Source organism: Hyposmocoma kahamanoa, unplaced genomic scaffold (assembly GCF_003589595.1).
Source record: "Hyposmocoma kahamanoa isolate Upper Pololo Valley unplaced genomic scaffold, ASM358959v1 78, whole genome shotgun sequence".
NCBI lineage: Eukaryota > Metazoa > Arthropoda > Insecta > Lepidoptera > Cosmopterigidae > Hyposmocoma > Hyposmocoma kahamanoa.
Genome location: NW_020653945.1, coordinates 24,226,361 through 24,237,874, shown reverse-complemented (window position 1 = coordinate 24,237,874; position 11,514 = coordinate 24,226,361).

Below are 11,514 nucleotides of genomic sequence, written 5' to 3'. Positions count from 1 at the left end.
AGTATTGATTGTATTTAACTCATGCCTGTGCCTAAAGATGCCCGAATCTCATGGTATGACACATTCCTGTCTGTTTTGATATTACGGCGCACAACATCGATGTTTTTGTTGTTCACAGCAGTGAACGAGCGACCATCACGAAATTCGTCACTGAGATTCACACGACCGCGTTTGAATTCTGCAAATCAGCTATAAATAGTAGCCTTGCTTGGTGCTTCATCGCCAAAAGCAGTTTGAAGCCGAGCAAAGCTCCGCCGAGCTGTTAAATTACACTTAAAGTCGTAGAAAATCATACTACGAAAATTTTCACGAGTTAAATCCTTGGTGATGTAGACAACCAATTTCTAAAATGACGCCACAATGTAAAACAAGTGACAGTCAGATGAAACAAACTGTATTCTACAGCCAAAGAGTTTCATTTTCAAATGTTGTAATGGCTTTTTAAATATTGTTTATGTAAGTGGCCAGTTCCGGAAACTTATAGAGCGCCCTATGTAAATCTTTATTACTACATAAGTCATATTTAATAATACACTAGATGGTGGTCCTCTTCATAAAGTGAAGTAGTTTAAATACCTGGGTCACTGGGTGACTGATGCGCTCACAGATAACTTAGAGCTGGATAGGGAGCGCAAGGCATTGACGGTAAGGTGCAATATGTTGGCTCGCAGGTTTGCGCGGTGTACGAATGAGGTCAAACTCTTTTTAAGGCCTACTGCCAGATACTGTACACCTGCGGCCTGTGGGTTAATTATACGCAGAAATCCTTCAACGTATAATTCACCCACAGCGGTCACAGCCTTCTGAACACCATATCGGAGGATGTAGCGTGTCCGATATTGTGCCATTGGACCAGAATTCATGTCACCAAGAAGGGTTGGTGACATTCCGCATACCTATTGTTGATTTCTATTATTTATTTTTAAGTATTTCTATTTTAATTATTTTATTAGGTGTAATTTACTAACATAGTCCTAAGTTTTTAATTGTTACTAACATAGTGGATCAATGATCTTAAATAAATTACTATTATTATTAATAATAATCATTGAGTATTGATAAGTAATAATTACATTATAATAATAATTACACCTTTTCCATTTTTTGACAACCCCTTGCAGATTTGCGTACGACAACGCAAGTCCCCACACGAGCGTAGACCGATCTTGGAATATTGCAGCGAATTCCTCTTTGCGTTTCAGTGCATTAAAATTTACACCGTATTTTAATGATATAGCATAAAATATGCATTGACAAATTTAATGTCCTCTGCCTTGCCAGCCGCCGACTTGTGCTTTGTAGTAACGTGCGTGGTTGCAGTATTTCTCTTTCTAACTGCTTAAAATCCGGTTACGCAAAGGCGTATCAGTTCTCTCGACGAGACTTGTAGTTAGTCGTACAAAATGTAGACTAAATAATTTCAAAAACTGTCTATAATAATAACACGTAACAGGCTCCTTCTTTACGGTATTTGGATAATACAAGGTAAAATGTTAACGGAATATTATGAGTTCCTTTGCCTTCTACGAAACATTAATTACTCACTTAATAATAATAAGTAATAACATAACATAACAATGAGGAAAAATCTGGAGCAATCAGAAAACCGACATATTTATTGTATGGATTGGTTAAATAGGCAATGAATGCAAAATGATTCGTACGTGGTTTATGTCGTTAGATTACAATCGTAACTTAACAACCTTCTTCTTATCGATTTGATGGCATACAAAGTCTACGGATATTGTGGAGTACACAGGGTGTTTGGGAGATGGACCGACAAAATTTTTTGAGAGTTTGAGGGGGTCATTTGCTAGTTTTTACCCGATGACCCCATGCCCTAGGTGCCACGGTAATAGAAATATGCTTTTTTTGTAATTTCACGAAATCTTATCTTTACATCGTAATAACTTTTGTATTTGTAGTTATAATAGCACCAAGTAAATTTTGTTTTAATCTGTAATGTACTGCTATTCTAAATAAACTATACTTTCAAACAAACATTCTCAAAGAAATTACTTGTGAGCTTTAAAAGTGTGTAAAATAAAATAAAATAAAATAGGCGGAGAGAATAAAAAGTAATAAGTACCGGGATCTCGGGTCCGACAACCTATTTACAGCCTTTGGAGTCGAAACCCTTGTCCCGTGGGGTCCCAGTGTCTTTCATCCGTACAAAACTTTTATCGAAAAAATTAATAGATCGTCTGGGAAACCCAAGAGTCGGCAGCTACCTTGCCACGCATTAGCATAGCAATACAAAGGAGGAACGCTGCCAGCATCTGGGCACCATGCCGCGGGGACCCAATTTTATTCATATCCGCTCACGCGATGCGCTCCTCCTACCGCAAAATGGCGGCTATTTGGTTTCGCAAATTAGAAAAGCATTCAGTATAAATACAAGTTTTTATAAATAAAAATTATTATTCTGCATTGCTAAATAAATACCCTCCGTACTACCAACAAAAACATCTCAAATAAAATGCAGTAATACACCGCAAATCCTGCACTTAAAAAGCGCTAATGAAATTTTTGGTGTACCTGGATAAATATGATAATATTCTGTTTGAGTGGTTCTAACGTTTACCATGAAATTACTCCTTAAAGTATAGTTTATTAACATTTATATTCAGGGTAAACTTAAAAAACGCTACTTAGGGTATGTTTTCAATAAATTAACACCGAAATCACCAGTCCAAACGATTCACACACGATTCACACACGAGTCACACACGATTGTCGTGACGTATTTTTGAAGTTGTTTATTTTTTTAAAATGACAGACCCAGGCATTAAAAACTTTATGGTTTGCTAGAGTAGTTACCGAAATAGCAATTAATATTAGTTCTTTTACCTGTTATAAGTTCGATATCCGATAAATCGATATAAAATCATCACCGGCACCTCTAGGTGTGGTATGCGTCTACGGCTGCATGTATCGCTTGAGCGGATAAAATTTAAAAATCCTAGTTTTACTTTCTAGTATTCAAGCTTTTATTGTCTTTTATACCTTACCTGTACATTATCTTAATTAAATCACTCCATATTAAATAAAATATTATAAACATCAACTTCTAAATTCATGTAAACAAAAACTAAAAATGATTTTAACTAGCTTTATTTGAACATAACAAACAGGCGCGATCCGAGCCCGGGGCGTACGCGAGGCCGGTGCGGATGCAAAGGTGTATTCCATTGAGTTCTATGCAATCGTCCACGCAAGGCGGTAGCGGCGGAGCGTGGTATGGGAGCGGGACTTTGCCGGGATCGCACGTTGTAATTTTATTACGTCTCTTAAATTTAACCGAAACTTCTTTTGCGTTGCTTCCGTAACGCTAATTAAAGCAGATTTTTTCTGATCAGAATCCTTCAACGAAATGGCGCTTTCTTCATTGCGTGGCCTTGAATTTTTTATTCGCATTCGCGAGTTTGAACTCAGGCTCGAACCTCTGAATTTTTAGGAATTTATGAACGAAATTTAATTTCAAGGCGTCGTGATGAAACTTGCACGTCGAAGAAGTTTCACAACCCTAGGAAAACGTGTAAAGTCCTCAACTCATCATTGGGCTAAGAGGTGGACCTAAACCATCACCTGAGAGGAGACCCGTGTCCAGTAGTGGGACATACACTGGATTGATGATGAAATAAAGAGAAAAACTGCTCACAAATTACCACCATTGTAACAAAACCTCGCTAACAAAAAAATCAATGCCAAATGAACCGAACAAAACAAGCGTACATAACTGGAAACTGCAACCAAACCGAAGACCCTATAACAAACCGCTAACATTATGATAATGCGAAACTTGGTAGGATTCACGCTTTTAGTTCCCGAGCCCCGTTTTGTCGCCTTTGTTAAAACTTTACAATTGCGGTAAGTTCTGTTCTGTAGACTGTTTCGTTTGAGGGACCGCTTCCTCTTGTAAACTCCTTTGATTTTCTCAATAAGATCGTATTCGTGCTGTATAATATATATATTCAATTCAATATTAAAAATCAATCAAATATACCGCACCGGTTTGGATTTGAGACGAAATTTATTCATAGTGCTCCTCAAGTTCTCTCTGTGTTTTGGTTTCATTTCACAAAAGGCTCTTCTGCAAATGAAACGTTAAAGAATACGACTGTACGTTTTAACTTTTGTGCAATACTGACAGTGTGAAAAAACTTTTTCATTTCACAAAACAACAGAAACATTTATAACAACCACTAACAATCCCGTATTTGCAAAGTAACCCTCTCAGTGATAGTATTAATACCATACCTATTGATAATTCGCACATTATTTGTACAAAAATTTAATGTTATTTATGAAAATCTAATATTAATTTCGATTCCTGTAACCTCTTTGCTAGCATTTACATCTATCTCCCTTTTGTTGTTGTTTTCAATCATTTATACAATATGCGTGCGCTAAGCGGCTTTGATTTGTTAAATACTTATTTGTTATATAACATAATTCACAATATCATTATAAATAAATTTTCGCTAATGAAACATTCATGGCTTACGTACAATTCAAAATTAAGTAACACATAAACTAGGCAAATAAAAATTAAACATTCTAGACAATTGAGTTCAATACTTAAACAATGGCTGTAGCCATGATACTGAAGTGTCAACAAGGAATATTGTTCTCATTTACTATTTAATAAGTCAAGAACTATTTGAATAATTATTCACCATTTTATCTTTCTTAAACAGCGCACGTACCTGTTCCCTCCATTTTACGGTGTGGGGTCCTTCAAACGAAGCGAGAAGTGGTATCTTGTAGGCATGCAGGATGGAGATGACTGGGGCAATACTAGGTACTAGGTTAGACACCAGGTTCCTTGACATTTGGGTTTCATTTTCCATACAACATCTGGTGGAGTTATGTCTATCATGTATAAAAAAAATATTTAAAGCCCCCGATACAAAACAGCGTACTCTAAAAAGTTAATAAAGTCAGCATCTGTAAACGACCATTCGTCAAGACCCATTCAATAAGCCCAAACACGATAGTCCTGCTATACGCAGTTAAGGAGTTGAATTGTCTACGGAGTGTCCTCGTTGCAGCATTCGATCAAGATGACCATAATATGATTGTAATATCATCAATATTCTATAGTACCTAATAGTATCAAATTTCAAAATAATGGGTGAGTGCAAAGAAAATAAATATTTTATGACGTCTTCTTGTCGAATCAATGACAAAAAACAATAGATATCACGGAAGATTTTGAGCCGTTGGGGGTATCTTTTGGTTTTGTTATTGTAGTGAGAGGATTGGCTAGTTACAGAGTGCTAGCTAGACAAAACGTCTCTCGGGGAGGCTCCTCTCATGCACCCCAATTTTATGCCTGAGATCCCTATACTCGCTGGGAAAAGAGCTGATGATCTTTCATCAAACATATCTAAGAACCATCCCTATTAAATTAGCCTTCAAATAAAAAAAGACACTCTTGAGTCCATCGGATTAGAAGCTACAATGCCATTGACATATATACAGACACAGATACGGCTTTAAATTTAACTCCCCTCTTTTTGAGCGGACGCCGCGTGATTATCAATTTCATGCTACGAGTATCGTGTGTGACCAAGCGATAAGTCCAGAGTAAGGGTAACGTAGGACCGTCTTTCTCTTGATCTGCCTGCTTAATGAAGCAAAGTGGCCTACCTATGGAATTCAATTTAAAATTCAGATACAGATCCCAGACCCAAACCGTACTCAGATTCTAATTCCAAATCCAAATTATCTTTATCCCATACATACGCAAAAAATTGAAATCGTCAAATTCCTTGAATACTACCTACGCACAGAAATTCCGCTACGCAAAACGAGTAACTTGAAGGTCATCTTTGCAACTCATCATACGTCTCAGTGTTAACCAAGGGTCTCCTCTGCAGGTCATAGTTCGCTACTCCGATTCAAAGTGGGTTGGAGACTTCACATGTTTTTGCAGGGATTGTGAACCTTCTTTGACGGCCTCAGTGGTTGAGTGGCTTGCACACTGGTTTTCATGGTGTCGCCATCTCTGAGGTCCTGGGTTCAATCCTCGGCCGGGTTAGTATAGAAAACTAACTTTTTTATATTGTCTCGGTTCTGGGTATTTGTGGCACCGTCGTTGTTTCCGATTTCCATAAAACAAGTGCTTTATCTACTTTGGGATCAGAGCAACGTATACGATGTGATGTAGTATTCGACGTGCAATTTTCGTATCTCCATCACACATCGTAGATCATAGTCGTTATCATCAACCCATTTATACGCCCCACTGCTGGGCACGAGTCTCATGTCAGGCAAGAGTTCAGGTCATAGGCTACCACGCGTCACAAATTTCCTATAATTGTGAACCTTCTTCGAAATGCAGGTTTCTTAACGATGTTTTCCTTCACCGAAACACTCATGGTAAATTTCGAATTTAAATTTCGAACATAAATTCCGAAAAACGGCAGTAGATCAATCCATAAAACGGTCTCGTATCGGATCGTAGTGTTTTGTATAATTCATAGAATATTAAACTTATTTTATACACAAATAATAGAAAAACAATTTGCCAACATACTTGGCGCGGGGAAAACATTTTAACATTCCACAAAACATTACAACAAATGAACTCAATCGACAGAAAAAAACAATTGAAGTAGAAGAAATAGAATTCTCATATTCGTGTGTGCTTCAACAAACTTCCTTATATAGAACGGATAAAAAAAGAAACAACAACACTGAAATATTCGATTCTGAACACATCCTAAACTGATTTCTGTGTCGTGAGAGCATTATGCGCATGATTTGAGACATGGCGGCGGGTTGCAGACGACACTCGACAATCATTTGCATAGTATTGCGTCACAACTGCTGATGTTTTTAAGATGATACGAATAACACACTTCCTCGGACGACATATAAGCTTAATATTTTGCAGAGTTTATTTATAATTTAAGTTTGAAACGTTTTTTGATGAACTAGGCGGCACAAAGATCTGCACTATGGGCGTTGAATGAGAAGGTCCTAGTCCTAGACAATACCGATTTCGGCAATGAACTTTAAATTGGTTTTGTTCAGGCTATTCCTGATAGTTTAGTAGTAGAGGGAATTTGGTAGCAGTAGAGCTCCTTGTGAAAGAGCAAAAGTGTTCAAATATTAAATAAATAGTACAGATATATTTAACAAAGTATTTATTATAAAAGAATCATTAAAGTTTTGTAATTTAAATAATGAAATTTTTGTACTGGAAATGTTATTAGTATAGAATGTAGTTATTGTCATTCTTTTTAATCGTTTTCTTATATATTTTTTTTGTATCTTTAAACTGTAAACTAGATGGTGAATGCTCGGTGTACGGTCAAACCAAAAATGGTTTTTGTTACACCGTTAGCAGCACATTTTTTTTGTATTTTTTCTGTATCTATTTCTTAATTAATAATAATAATATTAATAAAATGTTGTAAAATTAATACATACTGATTTTTAATTTTTGGACATTATATATAGAGTAAGATTTAATCTATTATTGATTAGCCTATTTTTAGAGTTTTTTGTTTTTTTTAGGTTTTTCTTCTTTAATTTTCATAATAATATGCCTTAAATTTAATTTTAATTTTATAATTTATTTAATTAATTGCCTCCGTGGCCGAACGGTTACCATGCCGGATTGCCACGCAGAGGTACCAGATTCGATTCCCGGTCCGGGGGAAATATTTGCATGGCCTACATTTATTTCTCTCGTGAGTTTGTATGTAATTTGTGGTTGCCTATGTGTGTGTCCATGGTACCTGCGACACAGGGTTTCCCTAGTGCGGGGCTATGTTGAGTGTGTGCGTTATTATTATTATTGTATTTATTTTAAACTCTCGCCTCTCCCAATGCCTAAAAGATATATAATAGTAGATAGATAATTTTTAAATGGGAGAGGCGATATTTCCCGGCAATGATTTTTCTTTTTATTTATTTTTAATGGCACACTCGGCCGGGGTCAGGGACTCAGGTCCAAGAATCGGCGAACAATACGTGCCGTATCGAGCAGGACCGCCTTCTGCATTTGTGCTGGAAGCGACACGCCACAGAAATTCAACCGCCTCAAGCTGTTAGAAAGGCTGACTGGAATTAACCCATTTGCGGACAAAACAATTGGGATTATTTCAGTCGAGGCCACATCCCACATGTCGGTGATCTCGTGCGCCAGGTCGAGATATTATTATTATTAGTAATATGTTAAATTTGCCTTATTTTATTGTAAATAATTATTTTTTAATTCTTAATTAATTTTATTTATTTTTTGCATGTAAACAAATAAATTTAATTTTTAAGATTGCAGTGCCCTTGCAGGGTTCATGTTTGGTTCATAACAAGAGTTCGTCCCGGGATGTACTGCCTCGCTTTGTCAGTTTCGCTACGCAGTAATGTGGAATTGGATTTTTAGGAACTGCGTTCCGCTTTTGAAGGGTATAAGGGTGCTAGTGAAATTACAGGCACATGGGCTTATCAATTTAGCTTAGCTTCAGCCCCCTCAGATATTTGCGATTCAAAGCACTGAGCGGGACTGCGACTGTTACGGATAGGCATTTTTACAACTGTTATTTCAATATAGCACGAGAATACTCTGATGTCACTAAAATAATAAATATGACAACCGCTACGAGAGACGTGTAGGCATTGACACATTAACACTGTTACGTTATTATTGTTATTTTGGTTATTTGTTTTGTACTCTACATGTTGGTATTTTAAATCTGATAGGTATTTCTCGCACAATTGATCGAGGTCAAGGACTTAAGTTCAAAAACCAGCGCTCGATACGAGCAATGCCTTAAAGTACCAATGTGGATCGTTTTCTGCTATGGCCTTTTAACCGAATTAGCCGCTCAGGCGATACATGCAGCCGTAGATGCATACCACACCTAGAGGTGCCGGTGATGATTTTATACCGATTTATCGGACATCAAAGTTATAACAGGTAAAAGAACTAATATTAATTGCTATTTCGGTAACTACTCTAGAAAACCATAAAGTTTTTAATGCCTGGGTCTGTCATTTAAAAAAAAATAAACAACTTCAAAAATATGTCACGTCAATCGTGTGCGTTATTGTTTGGGCTGGTGATTTCGGTGTTTATTTATTGAAAACATACCGTAAGTAACGTTTTTTAAGTTTACCCTGAATATAAATGTTTATAAACTATACTTTAACGAGTCATTTCATAGTAAACGTTAGAACCACTCAAACGGAATATTATCATATTTATCCAAGTACACCAAAAATTTCATTAGTCCTTTTTAAGTGCGGGATTGACGGTGTATTACTGCATTTTATTTGAGATGTTTTTGTTGGTAGTACGGAGGGTATTTATTTAGCAATGCAGAATAATAATTTTTATTTATAAAAACTTATATTTAAACTGAATCCTTTTATAATTTGCGAAACCAAATAGCCACCATTTTTGCGGTAGGAGGAGCGCATCGCGTGAGCGGTTAAGTCAATAAGGTACGTGTCATTGTTTTGTTTAGATAGAGAGCGGGATAATAATTCATACTCTGTCTGTGCAAAACACACGAATAAATCTCGCACGTACATGCAAAAGCACACTTGACTTGCATAAGTTTAATCGTGCCATTACGACTCGTAGATCTCACTCGAGAACTTTTTTCCCCCCTCATTCCATTCTCACCAATATTACACAAAGTACACTTTTGATGTTACCATAAACTTATTAAAATATTCAAGTTCCCAATGAGTTCCCAATTCAAATTTAGTTCTCACTTCAGTGGTTCTTGGGATTCACTTTGTAAATCACACTTCGTACATACAGAATGTAGTTTACCTAAGCCGATACGAGTGATTTGAATGTACCGTATACCAAATGCATCGGCATTCGACTCATAGGGAGGGTTGCCTGCATTTATATTGAATTTGTGAAAATCCGCCAAAGGCGTTTTGGTATCCATTACTACATTTAGACGTTCAAGTTTGAGGCTATATCAGGATCTAAATTAAAGTTGTTGATACATCTTACATCTGGTAATGTGTACATGAATCAGTAGAGGTGAAGCTGCATAGCCTTGAACACCGCCGTAAAGTTTCCTGCTTATCGGTATTCTACAGGATATATCACGAAAAGTATAAGAATTGCTCGATTTAATTCCGCCTTCCCCTTTCCATCAATGGAGTCTAGACATAGGCTGGGGTTCCCTATGTTGTGGATATTCCGAAGATTCGCACGAGGCATTTCGCTTCTACATTTAATGGGTAATTTTCAGGTTAGTTTTCCGTACCTAATTTGGGTGGTAATTTTTATATTAAGTTACTAGAATATAATCATGAAGTATTATAATCACACTTCGAGTAAATACCAGAAATAGAGACGAAATTAGGGCCAGCCATCCCTGGTAACTTATCAGGCAAAAGGGGCATATATCACTTTTAAATATAAATTCTCGTTTGCGCTGAAATCACAAATCAGAAAATAGTACAGCGCCAACAACTGACACTGTGTGTTCTGTCTCTGTGTTCTGTATTTATTGTAATAAAGATAATATCTCTAACAATGGGGGCTGTTCTTAATTTCTTCATAATTTTGCAATTATCGTCCATTACAGCGACAAAAAAAAGTTAAACTGGTCGATTTGAAGTGAAACAATTGACGACACAATTGTTTCGAATTCGGGCTGGCCAATCGGAGCGCAGTTGTCACAGTAATGATTTGGCAGAATAGTTTTCAAACAAATTAAATGACATTTCGTCTCTATTTCTGGTTATATATTCAATGTAATTACATAACATATCCTAATATAGTATTAAATCACGATACTTGAATATTCCCGTATAGGTATTATTCAGGGGTGTTTATGGTCGATTGTCGACCTCATAAGGTGACATCGAAACACGCACTTACTTTTTTAATATTAAAAAAGGTATAGACTGAATTAATTTACAAAAGTCTGTCCTTAAATTAATTCTACCAAAATCTTGGCATCTATAAAAATGTAACGTGTAACTTGAAGAATAAACATTGTAGTAGTAAGAAATTTCCTTATTGTCAAATTCTCTTACGACGACATCAACTTATTATGGTTCATAGCTGAAAATTATGGCATCTATGATAGATCCGTTAAAGAAGCATGATTTAGTATAGTCGTTACGCTTCTCATATGGATCGGTTTTTTATTATGCTCATAATTGTGCGCCATAACCCTGCGGTGCCACCGCATCTCCGCACGGAAGTAACGCGTTGTGTCAATAAAGCTTTTTGCTTTAGGCGGATCTGATGCGACGTTAATAATGATATATATTATATATAACACAGGCCATTTTACTGTCCATGTTTTCCAATCTTCGCTAAGTCATTGTATATAGTGTATACATGTATGTTACATTGTTATAAGCTTTATATAAGGTATTATTCAAAATGTAGAGGAATAACTGCTTCAACAAAGTCAAGTCAAAAAATCATTTAAGGGGCAATGTATACGCTTCTATAACAAGATTCCGGTTGTTCGCCTAGTTAAACGCCAAGATAGGATCCTCAAAAGAAACAAC